This window comes from Pelophylax lessonae (assembly GCF_965119305.1).
Source record: "Pelophylax lessonae genome assembly, chromosome: 5".
NCBI lineage: Eukaryota > Metazoa > Chordata > Amphibia > Anura > Ranidae > Pelophylax > Pelophylax lessonae.
In genome coordinates, this window is record NC_138772.1 from 536,599,496 (window position 1) to 536,627,123 (window position 27,628).

Genomic DNA, 27,628 nt, shown 5'->3' on the forward strand with positions numbered 1-27,628 from the left:
TGTTTATTGAATAGCGGAACAAAACAACAACAGTATCGCACGGGTGTATCTCAGTCAAATATGCAAACTATGCCGCAATTTAATGTTTTTTACCCCAAAAGGGTGTATATTGAATAGCGTAATAGGAAAAAGGATAAAAAATGGTGTATCTCACACGTACAAACACAGACTAGGCCCCGATTAAAATTTTTTGTACCCTAAAGGGAGGAAGAGGAGTAGGAGGAGTTGGGAACAGGAGGCAAACTGAAGCGCCCTGCAATCCTTGGCGGTGGAAGGAGATGTGCCAAACAAATTTAAAAGGTGTATCTCACACGTACCGATACAGACTATCCCGCAATTGAATTTCTTACACTCAAACAGGGTGTGTATTGAAAAGCGGAATAGGACACATTTTACAAAACGGTGTATCTCACACGTACAAACACAAACTAGGCCCCCGATTACAATTTTTTGTACCCTAAAGGCAGGATGAGGAAGAGGAGTAGGAGGAGTTGGGAACAGGAGGCAAACTGAAGCGCCCTGCAATCCTCGGCGGTAGAAGGAGATGCGCCAAACAAATTTAAAAAGGTGTATCTCACATGTACCGATACAGACTATCCCGCAATTTAATTTTTTACACTCAAACAGGGTGTATATTGAATAGCGGAATAGGACAAATTTTACAAAACGGTGTATCTCACACGTACAAACACAATCTAGGCCCCGATTACAATTTTTTGTACCCTAAAGGCAGGATGAGGAGTAGGAGGAGTTCGGAACAGGCAGGAGGCAGACTGAAGCACCCTCAAATCCTCGGCAGTATGAGATGCGCCCCAAAAATTGGAAAGGTGTATCTCACACGTACCGACACAGACTATCCCGCAATTTAATTGTTTATACCCAAAGGTTTTGATTAAATAGCGGAATAGAAAATATGATATCAAAAAGTGTATGTATCTCACACGTACACAACCAGACTAGGCCCCAATTACTATTGTTTGTACCCCTAAAGGCAGGATGAGGAGTAGGAGGAGTTTGGAACAGGCAGCACCCTCAAATCTTCAGAAGTATGAGATGAACCCCAAAAACTTGGAAAGGTGTATCTCACACGTACCAACACAGACTATCCCGCAATTTAATTGTTTATACCCAAAGGTTTTTATTGAATAGCGGAATAGAAAATATGATCAAAAAAAGTGTATGTATCTCACACGTACACAACCAGACTAGGCCCCAATTACTATTGTTTGTACCCCTAAAGGCAGGATGAGTAGTAGGAGGAGTTTGGAAAAGGCAGCACCCTCAAATCTTCAGAAGTATGAGATGAACCCCAAAAACTTGGAAAGGTGTATCTCACACGTACCAACACAGACTATCCCGCAATTTAATTGTTTATACCCAAAGGTTTTTATTGAATAGCGGAATAGAAAATATGATCAAAAAAAGTGTATGTATCTCACACGTACACAACCAGACTAGGCCCCAATTACTATTGTTTGTACCCCTAAAGGCAGGATGAGGAGTAGGAGGAGTACGGAACAGGCAGCACCCTCAAATCTTCAGAAGTATGAGATGAACCCCAAAAATTGGAAAGGTGTATATCACACGTACCAACACAGACTATCCCGCAATTTAATTGTTTATACCCAAAGGTTTTTATTGAATAGCGGAATAGAAAATATGATCAAAAAAAGTGTATGTATCTCACACGTACACAACCAGACTAGGCCCCAATTACTATTGTTTGTACCCCTAAAGGCAGGATGAGGAGTAGGAGGAGTACGGAACAGGCAGCACCCTCAAATCTTCAGAAGTATGAGATGAACCCCAAAAACTTGGAAAGGTGTATCTCACACGTACCGACACAGACTATCCCGCAATTTAATTGATACCCAAAGGTTTTTATTGAATAGCGGAATAGAAAATATGATATAAGATTGGTGTTATATATCAATAGCACATGATGTGAACAGCAGTGTCTTATATCATTCAGCTCTGCTGCAGGCCACAATTTAATTTTTTTTAACCCAAGGCTGTATATTGAATAGTGGAATAGAAAAAAGTGTATGATTTTTGAAACCACTCAATTATAGCACATGTGAACTGAACACTGAACACAGCAGTGTATGATCAGAGTCAGCACAGCACAGCTGAAGGACAAACGCTGCACACAGTGACTGATAGAAAAATACTTTTCTCCCTCCTCCTCAGTGGGCAAAAAAGATTGTGTTCACTGCACCCCACACACAGCAAAATCGATGTGGACCACTGACACCTGCCTATTTCCAGCCTCTCCCTAAAAGGATTGATAAGATCGGTCACTGCAAACCCCCCCCCCCCCCCACACAGCAATATCGATTGTAGAACACACTGTCTGACCCTAAAAATCAGCAGCCTCTCTCCCTAAAAGGATTGATAAGATCGGTCACTGCAAACCCCACCCCACACTGCAATATCGATTGTAGAACACACTGTCTGACCCTAAAAATCAGCAGCCTCTCTCCCTAAAAGGATTGATAAGATCGTAGATCGGTCACTGCAAAACCCCCCACACAGCAAAATCGATCGTAGAAAACTGACCCTAAAAATCAGCAGCCTCGCCCTAAAATGCCTACAACTCACCCTGCCTAACACACTCCGACCTGTCCCTCAATTCTATGCAGACACAAATGAGTTTTGCCTGCCTGTCTGTCCCTAATCAGAAGCCAGCACGTATAAAGTGTGCTCTGTCCCTGAACTACCCAGCAGAATGACGCCGCAGCGGCGCTGGCTCGAACTTATAAAGACTTGGTCACATGCTTCAGATGGCCAATCACAGCTACTAATACATTTGTAGGCATGGCTGGGATGGCTTAAGGCACACCAGTTAAACGCTTGTTGATTGGCTGTTGAAAGCCCGCCATGAAAAGCACGTCAATGCATACAAAACCCGGAAATAAAACGACCGAACACGGATTTTTACCCGAATATACAGTAAAGTTTTCGGGTCCGTGTTCGGGTAACAAAAATCCAATTATTCGGTATGAACACGAATAATACAGTCCGTGTTCGCTCAACCCTACCTGTGATCCTTCTATATAGGATCACAGGTCTCTATGATCATTTCAAAAGCCCAACCTCCCCTAGGCTTACATGTAACCCTTTGATCATCCCCTGTGTTAATCCCTTCCCTGCCAGTGTCATTAGTACAGTAACAGTGCATATATTTAGCACTGATTACTGTAGTAATCTCACTGGTCCCCCCAAAAGGGTCAAAAATGTCAGTTAGGGGTCCGATCTGTCCGCCGCAATGTCCCAGTCCCGCTAAAAACCGCAGATCGCCACCATTACAAGTAAAAAAAAAAAACAATAAAAATGACATAAATCTTTCCCGTTGTTAGAAGATGTGATAACTTTTGTGCAAAAATTTTGATTTTTGCATTTTTTTTTTTTTTGGAAATGTTATATAGCAGAATGTGAAAAATATTATTATTTTTTTTAAAGAATTGTCGCTCTTTTGTTTATAGCGCAAAAAATAAAAATTGTAGAGGTGATCAAATACCACCAAAAGAAAGCTCTATTTGTGGGGAAAAAAGGAAATCAATTGTATTTGGGTACAGTGCTGCACGACTGCGCAATTTTCCGTTAAACTAACGCAGTGCCAAATCAATCGCAAAAAATGGCCTGGTCATTAAGGGTGCAAATCCTTTCGGTCCAGAAGTGGATAATGTAACCATATTGCTACACTTGGAGGCGCCTCTCTTCTCTTTTATACTCAGTTGTGACGGGACGCTACTAGGATTTCTAGACATCGCTCGTTTTTCAAGTCAACATTTTAAAAAAAAATTTGCTTGTCTTGCAAAACGCTCTCAAACCAAGTTACAGGCGGTCCCCGGGTTACAAACATCTGACTTACAAATGACTCCTACTTACAAATGGAGGGAGACAACAGGAAGTGAGAGGAAATCTACCCCTAGGAAGGGAAATTCACTCTTGTAAGAGTTCTCATGGGAAAAAAGTGTCTCCACTGAAGCTTTGTCACCAATCCTTGTTTCCACAACAACCCAAAATTTTCAAAATCCAATTATCATAGGGACAGAATGTGATGGGAAATCTTCTGAACAGGGGTACAGACAGAAAAACAAATGGTAGAGGAGTGTTACCCTTCCCTATGCTATCCAAAAAACGTAAAAATGATTATTTTGGCTGGAGCTACACTTAAAAAATGTACATGTTCCGACTTACAAACAAATTCAACTTAAAGCGGAGTCCCGTCTTCCTCTCCACCCCCTCCAAAAATTAAAAGTCAGCAGCTACACATACTGTAGCTGCTGACTTTTAATATTAGGACACTTGTCTTGGAATCCAGCGATATCGGCACCGGAGCTGATGTTTCCATCAGCTGTCAGGTGCTGCCGCCGCCATTGCCGGTAAGGGAACCTGGGAGTGAAGCCTTGCGACTTCACAGGCGGGTCCCTACTGTGCATGCGCGAAGAGCGCTGCGCATCCCTTTTGGCTCGGCGACAGGGGAAGGAGGAGGGGGCCAAACTTTCGAGGGACTGTGCCGCAGCACCGTATCCCGGAAGTGGGGAAGGGTACCTGTCAAAAACAGGTACCCATTCCCCCCTCCCCCCTGAAAGGTGCTAAATGTGGCACCGGAGGGGGGGAGGAAGCAAAAGAGCGGAAGTTCCAGTTTTGGGTGGAACTCCACTTTAATAACAAATCTACAGCCCCTTCTTGTTCTTAACCCAGGGACCGCCTGTACTCTCAATCCAAGGTTTTACTGTACTAAATGTGTGCAAAAAAATCATTATGTGTATAGTGCAAACAAGTAATGATAAATTGTGCAACTCTGCAAACAATAAATTAATAAGCTCCTCAGGTGGGTACAATGAATACCAATAAATAATAAATCATAAATTTCTACTAATATTAAAACCTGCAAGTCAAATCATACATGTGCCATATAATAACAATTTAAGTGAATAAAATCAATGAGCAAAAATCTTGTGTGTGTCTCCAATACTCCAATAAAATGAGTTCATCATACAGTTCATGTGTCTTTGGTTCAGTCTCTTTATATTGTATATTTCCTGTCACCTCAGTGTGATATAAAAACTTCTGTGTCTTTTCTAAATTGCTGCTGTGACACCACTGTGCTCTCTGGACTCTCACTTTTTACTACTTGAGTTAAAGCCATGTAGGAGTGTTTCCCAATGTGATGGTCCTCCTTTCCCCTCTTTTCACTAGGGGCCCTCTAGTTGTTTTCCCCCGACTTCCGGGTTTCTTTGGTGGGTAGGATCTCTTCTATAGTGCTCCTCTGTGTTGGTTCTTAATCTCATCCACAGAATGCAAGGCAGTATATTTCAGTGTGTTACGTGCCGTTTAAAGCAGAAATATACTGTGTCAAACATGCAGTAATGCACTGAAATATACTGTGTTAAACAGCACATAATGCACTGAGATATACTGCATTAAACGTGGACAAACGCACTGAAATATACCGCGTTAAATGGCACGTTCTGTGCGTTACATACCATTTAATGCAGTATAGTTCAGTGCGTTAGTGCATGTATAATACAGTACATTTCAGTGCGTTAGTGCACATTTAACGCAGTATATTTCAGTACGTTGCATGCCGTTTAACGCAGTATATTTCAGTGCATTACTGCATGTTTGACGCAGTATATTTCTGTGGGTTACTGCACATTTGATGCAGTGTATTTCTGTGAATTACTGGCCGTGGGATGCAGTATATTTCTATGCATTAGTGCATGTTTAACGCAGTGTATTTTTGAGCATTACTGCATGTTTAACGCAGTAAAAAATCTGTACATCAGTGCACTTCTAACGCAGTATACTTCAGTGCATTAGTGCACGTTTAACGCAGTATATTTCAGTGCGTTACGTGCTGTTTAATGCAGTATATTTAAGTACGTTATGTGCCATTTAATGCAATATATTTCAGAGGGTTAATGCATGTTCAATGCAGTACATTTTAGTGCGTTAGTGCACGTTTAACACAGTATATTTCAGTGTGTTAGCGCACATTTAACACAGTATATTTCTGTACCTTAGTGCATGTTTAACGCAGTATATTTCAGTGTTTTACGTGCTGTTAAATGCAGTATATTTTAGTTTGTTGTGCACGTTTAACGCAGTATATTTCTGTGCATTAGTGCATGTTTAATGCAGTATATATCTGTGCGTTAGTGAAGGTTAAATGCAGTATATTTCTGTGTGTTAGTGCACATTTAATGCAGTATATTGCTGTGCGTTAGTGCACATTTATCGCAGTATATTTCTGTGCATTAGTGCACATTTAATACAATATATTTCTCTGTGTTACTGCACATTTAAGGCAGTATATTGCAGTGGGTTAGTGCACGTTTAACCCAGTATATTTCATTGTGCTACAAGCTGTTTAACGCAGTGTATTTCAGTGCGTTAGTGCACATTTAACGCAGTGTATTTCTGTATGCTACATGTTGTTTAACGCAGTATATTTCAGTGTGTTACATGTCGTTTAACGCAGTATATTTCAGTGTGTTCAATGCCGTTTAATGCAGTATATTTCAGTGTATTGGTGCATGTTTAACACAGTATATTTCTGTGTGTTAGTGCGCGTTTAACGCAGTATATTTCTGTGCGTCAGTGTACATTTAACACAGTATATTTCTGTGCATTAGTGTGCGTTTAACGTAGTATATTGCAGTGCGTCAGTGCAGTTTTACTGGAGTATATAGTAGTATGTTAGTGGAGTTTGTCTGTGTAGTGAGTACTCAGGTATGTCTATGAGTGTGTCTGTGTAGTGAGTGCACGTTTAACACAATATATTTCTGTGCGTTACTGCACTTTTAACGCAGTGTATTTCATTATGTTACGTGCCGTTTAACACAGTACATTTTAGTGCTGGAGGGAGTCTATTCCACATTTTCACAGCTCTTACTGTAAAAAAAAACCTTTCTGTATTTGAGGACGAAATATCTTTTCCCCTAGACATAAAGAGTGCCCCCTTGTCCTGTGTGATGACCTTAAAGTGAATAACTCAACACCAAGATCACTATATGCACCCCTTATGTATTTATACATGTTGATCATATCCCCCCTTAATCTCCTCTTCTCAAGAGAGACTAAATTCAGTTTCTCTAATGTTTCCTCAAAGCTGAGCTCCTCCATACCTATTTTCAGTTTGGTTGGCCTTCTCTGCACTATCTCCAGTTCCCCGATACCCTTTATGAGAACTGGTGCCCAAAACTCAACTGCACATTCCAGATGATTTTTACAGAGGCAAAATGTTATCTCTCTCTATCTCTCTGGAGTCCATGCCTCATCATTGGTGCCTGTGGGAGGAACGGTGCTCATCATTTGTGACTATGGATGGTATGAAGCACCATTATTGGTGTCTGTGGGAGGAATAGTGCCCCATTACCCCATTATTGGTGTTTGTGGGAGGAATGGCACCCCATCATTGGTGTTTGTTGGAGGAATTATGCCCCATCATGGGTGTCTGTGGGAGGAATAGTGCCCCATTATTGGTGTTTGTAGGAGTAATAGTGCCCCATTTTCGGTGTCTGTGGGAGGAATGGTGCCCCATCATTGGTGTTTGTGGGAGGAATGGTGCACCATCATTGGTATTTGTGGGAGTATTAGTGACTAGGGTTGAGCGAACACCTAGATGTCCGTGTTCGACGGGTTCGGCCGAACTTTAAAAAAAAGTCCGGGTCCGTGTCCCGGACTTTTACCGAACTTTTCCCGGACACCGAACCCCATTGAAGTCAATGGGGACCCGAACTTTAAGGCACTAAAATGGCTCTAAAACACCAAAGGAAAGGGCTAGAGTGCTGCAAATGGCAGCAAAACGTAATTAAGAGCATGGCAAGTGCTCTGCAAACAAATGTGGATAGGGAAATAACTTAAAACAACAAAAAAAAACAGAAAAATAAAACAATGTTCTTCTTCATCTCTGAAGGACGAGGCCCATATGGAGTAGGAGGGAGGTTGAGGTGGTGGTGGATGTGGCGGTGACTAGACATATGCCGGTTTTCGGTAATTCGATATATCGCGGTATTGCATAGCCACGGTATTGTTATTGTGGCATTTTTAAAATACCGAGTTTCTCTGTCAAGTCTGCCTGACTTGTGAATTGATACATTTCAGTGAGCTGGATGACTCATTCACTCACTCAGCTAACACCTTTCAGCATTAAGTCTCCTAACTATAAACAAAAATGATTACATTTGTATCTTTTCCTTCCCTCTGCCAGGGAGAAAGGAAGTTTAACCTCTTAAAGACTGGATCTTTTTCTGACACTTGCTGTTTGCAAGTTAAAATCAGTTTTTTTTTTGCTAGAAAAGTACTTAGAACCCCCAAACATTTTATATATTTTTTTAGCAGAGACCCTACAGAATAAAATGGCGATTGTTGTAATATTTTATGTCACACTGTATTTGCGCAGCAGTCTTTCAAACGCAATGATTAGACTTTAATGAATAAAAAAAAAAAAAAAAAACGTAACAGTAAAGTTATCCCAATTTTTTTTTTTTTTTGTTACACAGAGAATCGTGAGAGAATCGTGATCTTTATTCCAAGCTAAAAAATCGTGATTCTCATTTTGGCCAGAATCGTGCAGCTCTAATAAATATATATATACACACACACACGCCTAGCAGCCCACATTACATTATTATATAGCCATCAAGCAGTGTCTGGCCTACCTGGTGATGACTGGTCCTGGCGCTCTGATCCGATGGCCTGGTCTTTAAAGGGGCAAATCCTTGCGATCCAGAAGTGGTTAAACCTGCAGGAGGACCGGTGTTTTTATCTATTAATGACTTTACTATTGCTTTAGGCCTGGTTCACATGTATGCGGGTTGGTGGTTCACATGTATGCGGGTTGGCGGTTCACATGTATGCGGGTTGGCGGCCCACATTTGCACAGGCATAGCAGCCCATTGATTTGAACGGGCTGCTATGCCCTCATTTTCCGCAGAAAAAAGGTGCATGCAGCATTTTTTTTAAATTCAGTGGCCTTGAAATCCATCCTGCTTTTGCACCATGCGACTAACCTGCAGTTCCTGCTCTGGCAAGCTTTCTGCATTTTTTGTATACGTGGGCACGGCATTTAAAAATAAACAGTTTGCGTGTGCAGCAACGGCAGGTAAGTCGCATGGTGCAAAAGAAGGATGGATTTCATGGCCACTGCATTTTTTTAAATTCTGCATGCACCTTTTTTCAGCTGAAAACGCAGGCATAGCAGCTCAAGCCCATTCACATCAATGGGCTGCTATGCCTGTGCAAATGTGGGCCCCCAACCCGCATACATGTGAACCAGGCCTAAAGCAATAGTAAAGTCATTAATAGATAAAAACACCGGTCCTCCTGCAGGTTTAACCAATTAATGACTTTACTATTGCTTTAGGCCTGGTTCACATGTATGCGGGTTGGGGGCCCACATTTGCACAGGCATAGCAGCCCATTGATGTGAATGGGCTTGAGCTGCTATGCCTGCGTTTTCAGCTGAAAAAAGGTGCATGCAGAATTTAAAAAAATGCAGTGGCCATGAAATCCATCCTTCTTTTGCACCATGCGACTTACCTGCCGTTGCTGCACACGCAAACTGTTTATTTTTAAATGCCGTGCCCACGTATACAAAAAATGCAGAAAGCTTGCCAGAGCAGGAACTGCAGGTTAGTCGCATGGTGCAAAAGCAGGATGGATTTCAAGGCCACTGAATTTTAAAAAAATGCTGCATGCACCTTTTTTCTGCGGAAAATGAGGGCATAGCAGCCCATTCAAATCAATGGGCTGCTATGCCTGTGCAAATGTGAACCACCAACCCGCATACATGTGAACCAGGCCTAAAGCAATAGTAAAGTAATTTATAAACAACACCTCCTTCAGGTTTAACCACTTCTTGACCACAAGGATTTGCCCTCTTAATGACCAGGCCATCGGATCGGAGCCGAGCGCCAGAACCAGTTATCACCAGTTAGGCCAGACACTGCTTGATGACCTATTTTAGGCCTGGTTCACAGAGTCTGTACTGACTGACTATATAATAATGTGCATAAGTGAACCAAAGCCCCTAAATTCAGCAATGAAATTGAAGTGAGGTGGAAATTTAATAATTTAAATTTAATAATAGAATACCGTGATAATACCGTATACCGTGGCAAAACCTTAATCAATTAATCGCAGCATGAAAATCTGATACCGTCACAAGCCTAGCGGTGACATAGGCGTGCGCACAGGGTGTGCTGGGTGTGCCTGGGCACACCCTAATCACCTAGGGCACATAGCATTGCCAGTGAGGAGATGGGAAAGATCTCCCTGGGACCTGCTCTGCTCTATTTCTCCTTGCCTACAGGTACATGGCCCCGATACATTACTCTCCCTGCTGGCAAACACATGCATGTGTATTTCAACTTTGGGGTGCACACCTTAATGCAATAGGCTGCGCACACCTATGGGCGGTGTAGGTGGAAGCGGCGATGGAGGAGGACCAGGGCCGGATTAACAGCATCATGGGCTTGGTGCTGAGGATTTTGAAGGGCCTTAAGGGCCGTGCCTTGCCATGCACCCAGAGGAGGAAGGGTGCAGCCATGCATGCCTAATTCAACATGGGATGCTGTCTCTGAAGCCCATAAACACATCCATGCATCGCCAACTGTCCCTCCTTGTCCGGCCTTCACGCTGTGTGGGGAGGTTCTGAGGGTGCTGCCTGGGGAAGCGAGCATAGAAGCCAGACTTCTGTGTTTACAAGTGACAGAAGAGCGGTAACAGTGAATATGGCCAACCCGGGGCCTATATAAAAGGTAGGGGCCTGGAGCTGCAGCTCCAATAGCCCCTACATTAATCTGGCCCTGAGGAGGAGGACGAGGTAGCCAACACTGCTTCTTTTCAAAAATTTTAAATGAGGGTACACCCCAAAAGAGTGAGAAAGAGCAAAAATGGAACAATGGGTGGGTAAGGTCGGTATCCATTGCTATTCTGCATAAGGTACGGAAAAGTCCCGTGGGATCCATGCCTGGTTCATTTTAATGAACGTGAGCTTGTCCACATTGTCTCTGGACAGGCGGCTGCGCTTGTCTGTTATAACGCCCCCAGCCGTGCTAAATACCCGTTCAGATAATACACTGGCTGCAGGGCACGCCAGCACCTCCAAGGCGTAAAGGGCAAGCTCAAGCCATGTGCCCAATTTGGAGACCCAGAAGTTGAAGGGGGCAGACCCGTCATTCACTACATGTAGGCGTGTGCACACATACTGCTCCACCATGTTGGTAAAATGCTGCCTCCTGCTAAGACGTTCCATCTGAGCTGCTGGTGCTGCTGTTTGTTGTGGCGTGCTGACAAAGCTTTTCCACATTTCGGCCATGCTAACCCTGCCTTCTGAGGTGCTGGCGGTGCCCTGGTTGCGTTGGCGACCTCCTCCTCCTCCTCCTCTGCCTTGTGCTTCCACTGTGGCCCCGCTGTCAGATGGGAATGCCAGCAGCATGGCGTCTACCAGCGTGCGCTTGTACTCGCGCATCTTGCGATCGCGCTCCAGTGAGTGAATTAGGGACGGTACGTTGTCCTTGTAACGGGGATCCAGCAGCGTGGCCACCCAGTAATCAGCACAAGTTAGAATGTGGGCAACTCGGCGGTCGTTGTGGAGACACTGCAGCATGTAATCGCTCATGTGTGCCAGGCTGCCCAGAGGCAACGAAAGGCTGTCCTCTGTGGGAGGTGTATCGTCCGTGTCCTCTGTATCCCCCCAGCCACGCACCAGTGATGGCCATGAGCTGGCCTGGGTGCCACCCTGCTGTGAACATGGTTCCATCTCCTCCTCCAGCTCCTCCTCCTCCTCATCCTCCTCATCCTCCAGAACTGTGCCCCTGCTGGACAATTGCGTCCCTGGCGTTTGCGTGTGCAGGAACCCACCCTCGGAGCCCCTTGCGAATGACTGCCCTGAAAGCCTTGGAAATGTTACCTCTTCATCCTCCTCCTCCTCCTCATCCTGTGCCACATCCTCTTCCATCATCGCCCGAATTGTTTTTTCAAGGAGGCATGGAAGTGGGATAGTTAAGCTGAGAACGGCGTCATTGCCACTGGCCATGTTGGTGGAGTACTCAAAACAGCGCAACAAGGCACACAGGTCTCGCATGGAGGCCCAGTTAAATTAAATAGCGGAATAGAAAATATGATCCAAAAAAAGTGTATGTATATCACACGTACACAACCACACTGGGCCCCAATTACTATTGTTTGTACCCCTAAAAGGCTAGATGAGGAGTAGGGGGAGTATGGAACAGGCAGCACCCTCAAACCTTCAGAAGTATGAGATGAACCCCAACAACTTGGAAAGGTGGATCTCTCTCACACGTACCGACACAGACTATCCCGCAATTCAATTGATCCTCAAAGGTTTTTATTGAATAGCGGAATAGGAAATATGATCAAAAAAAGTGTATGTATCTCGCACGTACACAACCACACTAGGCCCCAATTACTATTGTTTGTACCCCTAAAAGGCTAGATGAGGAGTAGGGGGAGTATGGAACAGGCAGCACCCTCAAACCTTCAGAAGTATGAGATGAACCCCAACAACTTGGAAAGGTGGATCTCTCTCACACGTACCGACACAGACTATCCCGCAATTCAATTGATCCTCAAAGGTTTTTATTGAATAGCGGAGTAGGAAATATGATCAAAAAAAGTGTATGTATCTCGCACGTACACAACCACACTAGGCCCCAATTACTATTGTTTGTACCCCTAAAAGGCTAGATGAGGAGTAGGGGGGGTATGGAACAGGCAGCACCCTCAAACCTTCAGAAGTATGAGATGAACCCCAACAACTTGGAAAGGTGGATCTCTCTCACACGTACCGACACAGACTATCCCCCAATTTAACTGATCCCCAAAGGTTTTTGATTAAATAGCGGAATAGAAAATATGATCCCAAAAAAGTGTATGTATATCACACGTACACAACCACACTGGGCCCCAATTACTATTGTTTGTACCCCTAAAAGGCTAGATGAGGAGTAGGGGGAGTATGGAACAGGCAGCACCCTCAAACCTTCAGAAGTATGAGATGAACCCCAACAACTTGGAAAGGTGGATCTCTCTCACACGTACCAACACAGACTATCCCCCAATTTAACTGATCCCCAAAGGTTTTTGATTAAATAGCGGAATAGAAAATATGATCCAAAAAAAGTGTATGTATATCACACGTAAACAACCACACTAGGCCCCAATTACTATTGTTTGTACCCCTAAAAGGCTAGATGAGGAGTAGGGGGAGTATGGAACAGGCAGCACCCTCAAACCTTCAGAAGTATGAGATGAACCCCAACAACTTGGAAAGGTGGATCTCTCTCACACGTACCGACACAGACTATCCCCCAATTTAACTGATCCCCAAAGGTTTTTGATTAAATAGCGGAATAGAAAATATGATCCAAAAAAAGTGTATGTATATCACACGTACACAACCACACTAGGCCCCAATTACTATTGTTTGTACCCCTAAAAGGCTAGATGAGGAGTAGGGGGGGTATGGAACAGGCAGCACCCTCAAACCTTCAGAAGTATGAGATGAACCCCAACAACTTGGAAAGGTGGATCTCTCTCACACGTACCAACACAGACTATCCCCCAATTTAACTGATCCCCAAAGGTTTTTGATTAAATAGCGGAATAGAAAATATGATCCCAAAAAAGTGTATGTATATCACACGTACACAACCACACTAGGCCCCAATTACTATTGTTTGTACCCCTAAAAGGCTAGGAGTAGGGGGAGTATGGAACAGGCAGCACCCTCAAACCTTCAGAAGTATGAGATGAACCCCAACAACTTGGAAAGGTGGATCTCTCTCACACGTACCAACACAGACTATCCCCCAATTTAACTGATCCCCAAAGGTTTTTGATTAAATAGCGGAATAGAAAATATGATCCAAAAAAAGTGTATGTATATCACACGTACACAACCACACTAGGCCCCAATTACTATTGTTTGTACCCCTAAAAGGCTAGGAGTAGGGGGAGTATGGAACAGGCAGCACCCTCAAACCTTCAGAAGTATGAGATGAACCCCAACAACTTGGAAAGGTGGATCTCTCTCACACGTACCAACACAGACTATCCCCCAATTTAACTGATCCCCAAAGGTTTTTGATTAAATAGCGGAATAGAAAATATGATCCCAAAAAAGTGTATGTATATCACACGTACACAACCACACTAGGCCCCAATTACTATTGTTTGTACCCCTAAAAGGCTAGGAGTAGGGGGAGTATGGAACAGGCAGCACCCTCAAACCTTCAGAAGTATGAGATGAACCCCAACAACTTGGAAAGGTGGATCTCTCTCACACGTACCAACACAGACTATCCCCCAATTTAACTGATCCCCAAAGGTTTTTGATTAAATAGCGGAATAGAAAATATGATCCCAAAAAAGTGTATGTATATCACACGTACACAACCACACTAGGCCCCAATTACTATTGTTTGTACCCCTAAAAGGCTAGGAGTAGGGGGAGTATGGAACAGGCAGCACCCTCAAACCTTCAGAAGTATGAGATGAACCTCAACAACTTGGAAAGGTGGATCTCTCTCACACGTACCAACACAGACTATCCCCCAATTTAACTGATCCCCAAAGGTTTTTGATTAAATAGCGGAATAGAAAATATGATCCCAAAAAAGTGTATGTATATCACACGTACACAACCACACTAGGCCCCAATTACTATTGTTTGTACCCCTAAAAGGCTAGGAGTAGGGGGAGTATGGAACAGGCAGCACCCTCAAACCTTCAGAAGTATGAGATGAACCCCAACAACTTGGAAAGGTGGATCTCTCTCACACGTACCAACACAGACTATCCCCCAATTTAACTGATCCCCAAAGGTTTTTGATTAAATAGCGGAATAGAAAATATGATCCAAAAAAAGTGTATGTATATCACACGTACACAACCACACTAGGCCCCAATTACTATTGTTTGTACCCCTAAAAGGCTAGGAGTAGGGGGAGTATGGAACAGGCAGCACCCTCAAACCTTCAGAAGTATGAGATGAACCCCAACAACTTGGAAAGGTGGATCTCTCTCACACGTACCAACACAGACTATCCCCCAATTTAACTGATCCCCAAAGGTTTTTGATTAAATAGCGGAATAGAAAATATGATCCCAAAAAAGTGTATGTATATCACACGTACACAACCACACTAGGCCCCAATTACTATTGTTTGTACCCCTAAAAGGCTAGGAGTAGGGGGAGTATGGAACAGGCAGCACCCTCAAACCTTCAGAAGTATGAGATGAACCTCAACAACTTGGAAAGGTGGATCTCTCTCACACGTACCAACACAGACTATCCCCCAATTTAACTGATCCCCAAAGGTTTTTGATTAAATAGCGGAATAGAAAATATGATCCCAAAAAAGTGTATGTATATCACACGTACACAACCACACTAGGCCCCAATTACTATTGTTTGTACCCCTAAAAGGCTAGGAGTAGGGGGAGTATGGAACAGGCAGCACCCTCAAACCTTCAGAAGTATGAGATGAACCCCAACAACTTGGAAAGGTGGATCTCTCTCACACGTACCAACACAGACTATCCCCCAATTTAACTGATCCCCAAAGGTTTTTGATTAAATAGCGGAATAGAAAATATGATCCCAAAAAAGTGTATGTATATCACACGTACACAACCACACTAGGCCCCAATTACTATTGTTTGTACCCCTAAAAGGCTAGATGAGGAGTAGGGGGAGTATGGAACAGGAAGCACCCTCAAACCTTCAGTATGAGATTGTGTTCACTGTACCCCACAAAGATTGAGTTCACTGCACCCCACAATGATTGTGTTCACTGCACCCCACAAAGATTGTGTTCACTGCACCTCACAAAGATTGTGTTCACTGTACCCCCCAAAGATTGTGTTCACTGCACCCCACAAAGATTCTGTTCACTGTACCCCACAAAGATTGTGTTCACTGCACCCCAAAAAGATTGTGTTCACTGCACCCCAAAAAGGATGTTGTTCACTGCACCCCAAAAAGGATGTTGTTCACTCCACCCCAAAAAGATTGTGTTCACTGCACCCCACAAAGATTGTGTTCACTGCACCCCAAAAAGATTGTGTTCACTGCACCCCAAAAATGATTTTGTTCACTGCACCCCAAAAAGGATTTTGTTCACTGCACCCCAAAAAGGATGTTGTTCACTCCACCCCAAAAAGATTGTGTTCACTGCACCCCAAAAAGATTGTGTTCACTGCACCCCACAAAGGATTTTGTTCACTGCACCCCAAAAAGATTGTGTTCACTGCACCCCAAAAAGGATGTTGTTCACTGCACCCCAAAAAGGATTTTGTTCACTGCACCCCAAAAAGATTGTGTTCACTGCACCCCACAAAGGATTTTGTTCACTGCACCCCACAAAGATTGTGTTCACTGCACACCAAAAAGGATTGTGTTCACTGCACCCCAAAAAGATTTTGTTCACTGCACCCCAAAAAGATTGTGTTCACTGCAGCCCAAAAAGATTGTGTTCACTGCAGCCCAAAAAGATTGTGTTCACTGCAGCCCAAAAAGATTGTGTTCACTGCAGCCCAAAAAGATTGTGTTCACTGCAGCCCAAAAAGATTGTGTTCACTGCAGCTCACACACAGAAAAATGGATGTGGATCACTGACACCTGCCTATCTCCAATCCCACACCACACAGCAATATCGATTGTAGTTTGTAGAACACAGTTTCCCTAAAATTCAGCAGACTCTGTCCCTAACAGGATTGAGAAGAGATCGTAGATCAGGATTGAGTGCAGACCCCACCCCCCACACAGCAATATCGATTGTAGTTTGTAGAAGACACTGACCCTATATAATTCAGCAGACTCTATCCCTAAAATGCCTACAACTCGCCCTGCCTAAACACTCCGACCTGTCCCTCAATTCTATCCGGACACAAATGGTTTTTTCCTGCCTATCTTTCCCTAATCAGCAGCCAGCACGTTGATGTGTGCTCTGTCCCTGAATCTAAGCAGCATAATGACGCCGCTGCGGCTGCCTCGAACTTATAAAGACTTGGTCACATGCTTCAGACGGCCAATCACAGCTACTGAGACATTTGCAGGCATGGCTGGGATGGCTTAAGGCACACCAGTTAAACGATTGTTGATTGGCTGTTGAAAGCCCGCCATGAAAAGAGCGCCAAAGCATGCAAAACCCGGAAATAAAACGACCGAACACGGATTTTTACCCGAACATACAGTAAAGTGTCCGTGTCCGTGTTCGGGTACAAAAAATCCAATTATTCGGTACGAACACGAATAATACAGTCCGTGTTCGCTCAACACTATTAGTGACCCATCATTGGTGTTTGTGGGAGGAATAGAGCCCCATCATTGTTTTTTTTGTGGAGGAATAGTGCCCCATGATTGGTGTTTGTGGGAGTAATGATGCCCCATCATTTGTGTCAGTGGGAGGAATAGTGCCCCATCAATGGTGTTTGTGGGAGTAATGGTGCCCCATTATTGGTGTCTGTGAGAGGAATAGTGCCATAATATTGGTGTCTGTGAGAGGAATGGTGCCCCATCATTGGTGACTGTGGTTGGAAAGGTACCACATTATTGGTGTCTGTAGGAGCAATGGTGCCATATTATTGGTGTATGTGGGAGGAATAGTGCCACATTATTGGTGACTGTGGTAGGAAAGGTGCTCCATTATTGGTGTCTGTGGGAGGAATGGTTACCCATCCTTGGGGTCTGTAGGAGGAATGGTGCCCCATCCTTGGTGTCTGTGGGAGGAATGGTGCCCCATTATTGGTGTCTGTGGGAGGAATGGTGTTTCATCATTGGTGTTTTTGGGAGCACTAGTTCCCCATCCTTGGTGTCAGCAGATGGCACAGTGATCCAAGGGCCAGGTAAAGGCAAGCAAAGGGCCACATCTGGCCTGCGGGTCACAGTTTAGACATCACTGCCCTAGAATAAGCATAGTGTTACTGGCAAAATCACCAGGTGAAAATAAAGGAAAAACACAATCCTAAAAAAAGAAAACCAGTGCAGCCACCACATTTAGAGCTGGTAAGCTGCAATATATTACATTTTTATCCCCGAGATTAGATTCACTATAAAGTATGCTGGTACTTGCATCCATGTGAGTGTTCTCAGCAGTTTCTCTCGACCAGTCATAAGCTTTTTTAATGGCAGAAAGTCTACAGCTCATTAAATCATAAAGTCATTGTGAGAGATGTAATAATTCTCATTGTTGTGATGAGATGAATTTACAACCCACATAGACAAGACAGCAAGCGAGATAAAACGAGCAATTTCCCTGCCCTTATTGTAGCGTTGCCCGAGGCGCAGGTCTCCCGTGGCCTATATAATGAAATATTTATATTGACTGACGCACTAATTACCTTCATATGGCTTGTCAAAGTAATTAAGAACAAAATAATATTTCGAATGCATCAGTAACATTTTAATTACTCTCTTATGAAGGCACAATAAGCACAGTGTGTCGTCAGCTTTTCCGCCGACTCGGCGAGCCCGCGTTCCGGAGTGATAATCAGGTTAGGTGCAACTTTTCAGTTTTTATTCGGTTGGCTGCTGAAAGTAAATACACTAATACAATAAGTTACAATCAAAATGACAACACTATAAATCACAATTTGATATGATTAATGTAAACCTCAAAGCTAAACTCCAGGCAAATGGCTAATAGGCACACCTGACTGGCTCCTTGTGCTTCTTCTCCTTCTCCCAGTCTGAACTCCACTGTACAGGGCAGAGGCGTAACTAGAACCTTCAGGGCCCCGATGCAAGAAACCATGAAGGGCCCCTCGGACCCCTGGCTGGGGCCCTTCCCTTCAAGCCTGGGGTTCTTCCCACTGATCCTGGGGCCCTTTACTCTCGTTGCGGGGCCCTTTATTATGGTCCCGCAGTGGGACCCTTTTACAAGTTCTGTAGTGGGCCCCCTTCCTGCCATCTTGGAGCCTCCCCGCGGTCGTGGAATTTTAAGTGTGCAAGTGTGACCTTTACGATCCTGGAAGTTCACCCACTGGTGTCAGTAATTTTTTTTATTTTTGGTATTTTAATTGTATTATTTTTTATCATTTTATTTTATTTTTTTACAATGTCACTGACTATGACTCTGTCCATTCAGAAAAGGAAGGAGCTGGTAATTTACATATTTACCGACCCCTTCCTGGTTCTCTATTGTGACACATCCCCTGCAGCAGGTGGCAGGAGAGGGGAGGGAGCACAGTTGTGGGGGGCAGCACAGTGGGGGGGGGGCAGGGGAGCACACAGGGGCCCAGAGACAGCAGAACACAATTGAATTGGATAGGAGGAGAGGCGGGGGCAGCATACAGAGGAACCAATCTCCTCCATTTTCCTCCTGCAGCTACAGGAGGAAAAAGGAGGACAGTGATTTCTCTGCATGCTGCCCCCGCCGATCCTCCTATCCAGGTGTACAGGGGAGCCACACAGGCCACCTGGAGCATGGGGCCCGGTTGCAATTGCAACCCCTGTAGTTATGCCCCTGGTACAGGGGAATGAAGGAGTTTGATATTAGGTCAAATTTAGGTACTTAACCGCTTGCCGACCACCTCAAGTAGGAATACGGCGGTAGAGCGGCTCTCCTGTGCTGGATCACATATCTAGTATGTGATCCAGCAGTTCCAGGTAGGGGTCGCACGTAGGGTTGCCACCTCATCAATGAGGGGGCTGTCTGTACTGAGGACTCTGTATGGAATGAGGGGGGCTGTCTGTACTGAGGACTCTGTATGGAATGAGGGAGCTGTCTGTACTGAGGACTCTGTATGGAATGAGGGGGGCTGTCTGTACTGAGGACTCTGCATGGAGTGAGGGGGCTGTCTGTACTGAGGACTCTGTATGGAATGAGGCAGCTGTCTGTACTGAGGACTCTATATGGAATGAGGGGGCTGTCTGTACTGAGGACTCTTAAGGAATGAGGGAGCTGTCTGTACTGAGGACTCTGTATGGAATGAGGGGGCTGTCTGTACTGAGGACTCTGCATGGAATGAGGGAGCTGCCTGTACTGAGGACTCTGCATGGAATGAGGGAGCTGTCTGTACTGAGGACTCTGCATGGAATGAGGGAGCTGTCTGTACTGAGGACTCTGCATGGAGTGAGGGAGCTGTCTGTACTGAGGACTCTGCATGGAGTAAGGGAGCTGTCTGTACTGAGGACTCTGTATGGATTGAGGGAGCTGTCTGTACTGAGGACTCTGCATGGAATGAGGGAGCTGTCTGTACTGAGGACTCTGTATGGAATGAGGGGGGCTGTCTGTACTGAGGACTCTGTATGGAATGAGGGAGCTGTCTGTACTGAGGACTCTGTATGGAATGAGGGGGGCTGTCTGTACTGAGGACTCTGTATGGAATGAGGGAGCTGTCTGTACTGAGGACTCTGTATGGAATGAGGGGGGCTGTCTGTACTGAGGACTCTGCATGGAGTGAGGGGGCTGTCTGTACTGAGGACTCTGTATGGAATGAGGCAGCTGTCTGTACTGAGGACTCTATATGGAATGAGGGGGCTGTCTGTACTGAGGACTCTTAAGGAATGAGGGAGCTGTCTGTACTGAGGACTCTGTATGGAATGAGGGGGCTGTCTGTACTGAGGACTCTGCATGGAATGAGGGAGCTGCCTGTACTGAGGACTCTGCATGGAATGAGGGAGCTGTCTGTACTGAGGACTCTGCATGGAGTGAGGGAGCTGTCTGTACTGAGGACTCTGCATGGAGTGAGGGAGCTGTCTGTACTGAGGACTCTGTATGGATTGAGGGAGCTGTCTGTACTGAGGACTCTGCATGGAATGAGGGAGCTGTCTGTACTGAGGACTCTGCATGGAGTGAGGGAGCTGTCTCCACTGAGGACTGTGTATGAAATGAGGGGATGGGGGGGGATAATCTGTTTGTACTGAGGACTTGCAGCTGAGCTGTGATGTTACCCCTGCCCCCAAATGCACCCCCTTTAGCTGCAGAGGCAGTGGCTGGGGGTGTACACATGCTTTGCTTTGCTTCATGGTCACAACCAATTTACAACAAGTGAATGGAGCTACTCTGTAACCACCCCACCACCATGTGCAATGCATGTAGTTGTGGCACTCTAATGAGGGGTCCAAGGGGTTAAAGCAGGTGGTGAGGAGACAATACAATGCCTCCTTATTGCCTGTTAAATGCTCATTTAACCACTTGCCGACGACTGCAGCAGTTTTACTGTGGCAGGCTGGCTTGGCTGCGCGAATGGACGTAGGGCTACGCCTGGTGCTGGGGGGCGAAAGCACACCGCTGGTGGCGCGCTCCCGTTCCCACTAGACAGCGGGGATGCCAATTCACGGGACCAGTGGCAGCAATTGCAGCCGCGCACCCGCAATCTTTCCCCGCCGCTAGAGAAGAACGGTCAGCTGTTGTAAACACAGCTGACCATTGTTCTCTCTGAAGTGATCACAGAGCGCCTGTGATCCTTCTATATAGGATCACAGGTATCTATGGTCATTTCACAAGTCCCTCCCCCTACAGTTAGAAAACACTCCCCTAGGCTCACATTTACCCTTTGATCACCCCTAGGTTAACTCCTTCCCTGCCAGTATCATTATTATAGTAACAATGCATATTTTTAGCACTGATTACTGTAGTCATGTCACTGCCCCCCCCCCCCCCCAAAAAAAGTGACAAAAATGTCAGTTAGGGGTCCAATCTGTCCGCCGAAATGTTGCAGTCCCGCTAAAAATCGCAGATTTCCGCCATTATTAGTTAAAAAAATAAATAAAAATGACATAAGTCTTTCGTAGTTAGTAGACACGATAACCTTTGCGCAAACCAATCAAAATACGCTTATTGCAATTGTTTTTTACCAAAAATAAATAGCAGAAAACAAATTGGCCTAAAAGGATAAAAAGTTTTGGTTTTTACATTTTTTTCTTTTGGGAATGTTATATAGCAGAATATGAAAACTATAGTTCGTTTTGTGTTGTTTTTTTTTTCAGAATCATCGCTCTTATTTTGTTTATAGTGCAAAAAATAAAAACTGCACAGGTGATTAATTACCACCAAAAAAAAGTTATATATGTGGGGAAAAAAAGGAAATCAATTTATTTTGGTACAGTGTTGCATAACCGCAACATTTTCCATTAAATGAACGCAGGGCCAAATAGAAAAAATGGCCTGGTCGTTAAGGGGGCAAATCCTTCCGGCCCAGAACTGGTTAACCACTTTACCGCTGCTCACGAGTCTCTACTGCGGCAAAGTGGCTCGATAACGTCTGACGACCTAGACCTACGTCACCAGACATTCCCCTCTCTCTGCGCTCCCGCTGTATTCAGTCACAGCGGGAGTCGGGCCAGGGGAGGAGTGGCGGTGATTACCGCTGCTCTTCCCCAAACGTCAGGGAATCGAGTGTGGAGATCCGCCCGCTTGTGTAAACAAAGCGGGCGGATCTCCTAAGTGACAGACAGTGACAGATTGCAGGGTTCAGCATAGCTAAACCTGTGATCTGTCCCTGTGTCACACAATCCCCTCCCCCCACACATGTTAGTAAGCACCAGGCATACATTAACCCCTTGATCACCAATAAAAATTAACCCCTTCCCTGCCAGTGTCATTTTTACAGTAACAGTGCATATGTATAGCACTGATTACTGTAGTAATGTCACTGGTACCCCCAAAAGTGTCAAAAATGTCAGTCAAGGGTCCGATCTGTCCGCCGCAATGTCACAGTCCCGCAAAAACAATCGCAGATCGCCGTTATTACTCGTTAAAAAAAAAAACACCAAAAATGACAGAAATCTTTCCCTTAGTTAGTAAACGCAATAACTTTTGCGCAAACCAATCAAAATACGCTTATTGCGATTTTTTTTACCAAAAATATGTAGCAGAAAACAAATTGGCCTAAAATGATAAAAAATTTTGATTTTTACATTTTTTTGGGGGTGGAATTTCATATAAGAAAATGTGAAAAATATTGTTATTTTTTCAAAATTGATGCATTTTTTTGTTTATAGCGCAAAAAGTAAAATTCGCACAGGTGATCAAATGCCACCAAAAGAAAGCTCTGTTTTTGGGAAAAAAATTACGTAAATTTTGTTTTGGTACGGCATTGCATGACCGCGCAATTGTCAGTTAAATTTGCACAGTGACGAATCACAAAAAGTGGCCTGGACGTAAGACAGCAAAATCCTCCGGTGGTAAAGTGGTTAAGAGCAATCTGAACACGGATTGCTCCTCAGGCAGCAACAATAATGTGAATGAGCCATTACTGTGCTCACATTTCCAGAGCTCAGCCTGTCAGTTCCTGGATGATTCTTATGGAAGGAGCAGAGATGTGATCAGGAGCTGGCACTCAGAGCCTTGTTTCGGGAGGACGAGTGCTCTTAGGAGCACTCTTTGGATTGTCTGCTAACAAAGTGCCTCTGATGCACTGACATCCTAACCACCACTGTCAGCCCTGTGTACTAGACGTTCTTAGGGATGTACCGATCCGATATTCGGATCGGATATCGGCCCCGATACGGGCAAAATAGCTGGATCGGGGAGTTGGTAAAATTAACAGATCCACGGGCCGATCCGGTTTTGCTCTTTATAGCTTGTGAGGGAGCAGAGAACAGCTGTCAAAGAAAAGAGCCTCCTGCAAATGCCTTTCAACTCTCCCAGTTAAGTAAACACAATGATTACAATGTATCTTTTCTTTCTGTCTGCCGGAGGAGGGAAGTTTAACCTCTTAAAGACTAAACCCATGACATTTTAGATTTTGAATGCAAAATGTTATAAGGTATCTGCCGATACCGATCCGGAACTATTATTTTGTTATAAGCTCACAAAAATTCCGGATCGGACTCTGGATTTCACATAGCAAAAGATCGGGATCGGGACCAAAAAATTCGGATCGGTGCATCCCTATACAGAACTCTGCCTATCCCCCACACCTCTCTGTCTCTTTTCCACATGCCTATAGTACATTGATATCTCCAGCAAAACGATACTGCTTCCCTGGCTCCAAACAGCCTTTCAAAACTTTTGTTGTGCAGGAAAAGGACTTTTGGGAGATGTAGTTCTGGGGGTGTGCCACTGTCAAAAGGAACTTATACCTCATCTGTAATGTTTTTACGTTTTACGTTTCTGTATGCACTAAAACTCAATAAAGACCTATTGAAAAAAAATATATATATATATAAAATGGGACAGACTCAATGGGCCACTTGAATTTTTTTCTGCTGTTTACTTTTTTTCTGTTTATGTGAATGTGAACTTATTCACTACCTTGTTATCTCTTGCCTTCACTGTTGCAACTCCCTCATAAACCTACTTCTCCATAGGCTCCATCTTCTTCCTCTATCTCCTCTTTAGTCTATCATGAATGCTGCTGCCAGTCTCAGCTACCTTACTAACCGCTCAGTGTCTGCTACTTCTCTGGCAATTCCTCCACTGGCTACCGATTTCCCAGCAAATTCAATTCAAAATACTAAATAATAACAACATACAAAGCCATTCACAACTCTGCTCCAAGCTACATCACCAATCTTGCCTTCAAATATCACCCAAACCGTCTTCTCTGTTCCTCTCAAGACCTCCCACTTTCAAGGTTCCTTGTCTCCTCCTCCCATGCTCATCTCCAGAACTTCTCCAGAACCTCTCCCATCCTTTGGAACTCTCTACTCCAAACTGTCTTGTTATCTCCTACTCTGGCTGCCTTTAGACGATCCCTAAAAACTCACCTCTTCGGGGAAACCTCCAACTAATCTTTTATCACTTTCAGCCGTTCATCCCCCACAGGTATAACCTTTTGTACCACTTGCCCCACCCTCTTAGATTGTAAGCTCTTATGAGCAGGACCCTCTTAACTCTGCTGTGTTTTATTGTATTGTAACTGTACTGTCTCCCTATTATATTGTAAAGCGCTGCGCAAACTGTTGGCGCTATATAAATCCTGCATAATAATGATAATAATAATAATAATAATAATAATAATTGTTCCTCCGTGTGAAGGGATTCCGGCCATTTACCATGGTCCCAGGCTCCACTGAGGAATGGTAAAGTCCAGGAACCACCTCAGATAGCAGTGGGAGGAGGAGCCGCCCTATTTAGTACTGTAAATGTGATCAGGCAGCTGTAAAGCCTCCTAGATCACTTTTACAAGATAGCAAATTGACAGCTATAAAAAACAGTACCAAGAATGTGGCTACTGCTGCAGCCATGAACTTGTAACAACCACCTGCTAACAGGCCGTATACAGTGCCTGGATAAGGACATCTAGTGCCCAGGGCAAAGATGTCAAATGCCCCACCCCCCCAGAAAAAAAAGTATGAGCACTAATCTTCACACATACCTCATAAATTCCCTTTGCAAACCAAAATTCTCCCCAAACAAAAATGTATCCTCTTCCAGTATAACTCCCACCTGCCTCCCCAAATCCAACCTCCTAGTACAAGTCTTCTACCCCTCAATTTTCCCCTCTGAGAATAAATCCCTCCCCCTTCAAATCCCCAACTCCCAGCACAACTTACCTCCAATCCCTTCCCCTATCAATAATCCTCCCCCCTTAAATTTCTTCTACTAGCACAAATCCCCCCCCCCAATCATCCCTACTAGCATAGCCCCTCCCCCAAAATCCCCCTTCCTAACAGAAATCCACCCTCCTAGCACAAATTCCCCCTCCAAATCACCCCTTCTACCACATCCCCCAAAATCCCCACTGTGCCTAGGGGAACTGCACCTTCTGCCCACCCCTTGTCCCAGCCCTGGCCATATATATATGTACAGCGGCCAGCAAGTGGTTAAAAAGCCAGCAGTCTCTCTTTAACCACTACCCGACCATCCACCGCCTTTTTTTTTTCTACTGCAGCAGGGTGGCTCTACTGCGCAAACTGACGTAGACCTACATCGGTCACGCACGGGAAGCTAGAGGGCGAGCACGCGCTGGCGGCGGCACGCTCCCGCCCCCACTCGGCAGCGGCGAAGCCGATGCATGGGTCAGGTGACTCTGATTGCCGCCTGACACCCGCGATCACCCCCCGCTGAGAGAGAAGGACGGTCAGCTGTTGTAAACACAGCTGACTGTTCTTCTCCCTGAAATGATCACAGAGCTCCTGTGATCCTTCTATATAGGATCACAGGTATCTATGGTCATTTCACAAGCCACGCCCCCCACAGTTAGAATTACTCCCCTAGGCTCACATTTAACCCCTTGATCACCCTTAGGGTTAACCCCTTCCCTGCCAGTGTCATTATTACAGTAACAGTGCATATTTTCAGCACTGATTACTGTAGTAATGTCACTGGTCCCCCCAAAAGTGTCAAAAATGTCAATTAGGGGTCCGATCTGTCCGCCGCAATGTCGCAGTCCTGCAAAAAAATCGCAGATTGCCGCCATTACTAGTAAAAAAAAAAAAACAATAAAAATTACATAAATCTTTCCCGACGTTAGTAGACGTGATAACTTTTGCGCAAACCAATCAAAATACGCTTATTGCGATTTTCTTTTTTTACCAAAAATATATAGCAGAATACAAATTGGCCTACAATGTTAAAAAATTTAGATTTTAATTTTTTCTTTGAGAATGTCATATAGCAGAATGTGAAAAATATATATATTTTTTTTTCAAAATTGTCGCTACTTTTTTGTTTATAGCGCAAAAAATAAAAATCGCACAGGTGATCAAATACCACCAAAAGAAAGCTCTATTTGTGGGAAAAAAAGAACATAGATTTTTTTTTGGGTACAGCATTGCACGACCGCGCAATTGTCCATTATATTAATGCAGTGCCGAATCGCAAAATAGGGCCTGGTCATTAAGGGGGCAAATCCTTCCGGTCTTAAAGTGGTTAACATGTAAATGTAGGGGAAAAAAAAAAACTGTAAAAAGAAGTAATAAGTTTGCCTCTGAAATAACAAGCCGTATATACGGGGAAACCTAATGAAAACGATAGCTCATTATTTTTCCGTACATCTTACTCATTTTTATATCCGCTCGCTGGCTACAGATGACTTCACTGTATTTGCTTAATAATGAACGGGGGTTAGGCTGGCTGAACAGCCACCGCGACCTTTCGTTAAATGATTTACTAAACACATTGTTAAACACTTGTTTGCTTCTGAGGACTGGAAATATGACTCTGCTCGGGGGAACAGTCTATTACCTGTATTAATATTCTGTCAGGTTCACACTTTATTTACACCAGAGATAACACAACAGCAAAACGCCGCCTATGACCGGCAATCAATCTTTTATAAAGCTTGTAAAACATCTTGCATAATCCTCCCATTCATCATCACCTCACAAAGGAATGATTTGCATCAGTCTAGGGCTAGGTACATTGCTAATCATCTTGTAGGGTGCACTCATCAGAAGAAACTGCCGTATATATTACCATATTTCCAAATTACCATGAGATATCATGTTGAGCAAATGCAATCCTGAATTTGATTTAATGATTGCGTAGTGTTTAAGGCTTAGTAAATAAATTCAAACAAGATTTAACGGTGGGGCCAGTTCAAGTGCAAGGCAATAAGGGGTGATTGCCTTGATGATGATGGATGGTTAGGTATGCATTGATGATGATGGTTAGGTATGCCTTGATGATGATGGATGGTTAGGTATGCATTGATGATGGATGGTTAGGTATGCATTGATGATGATGGTTAG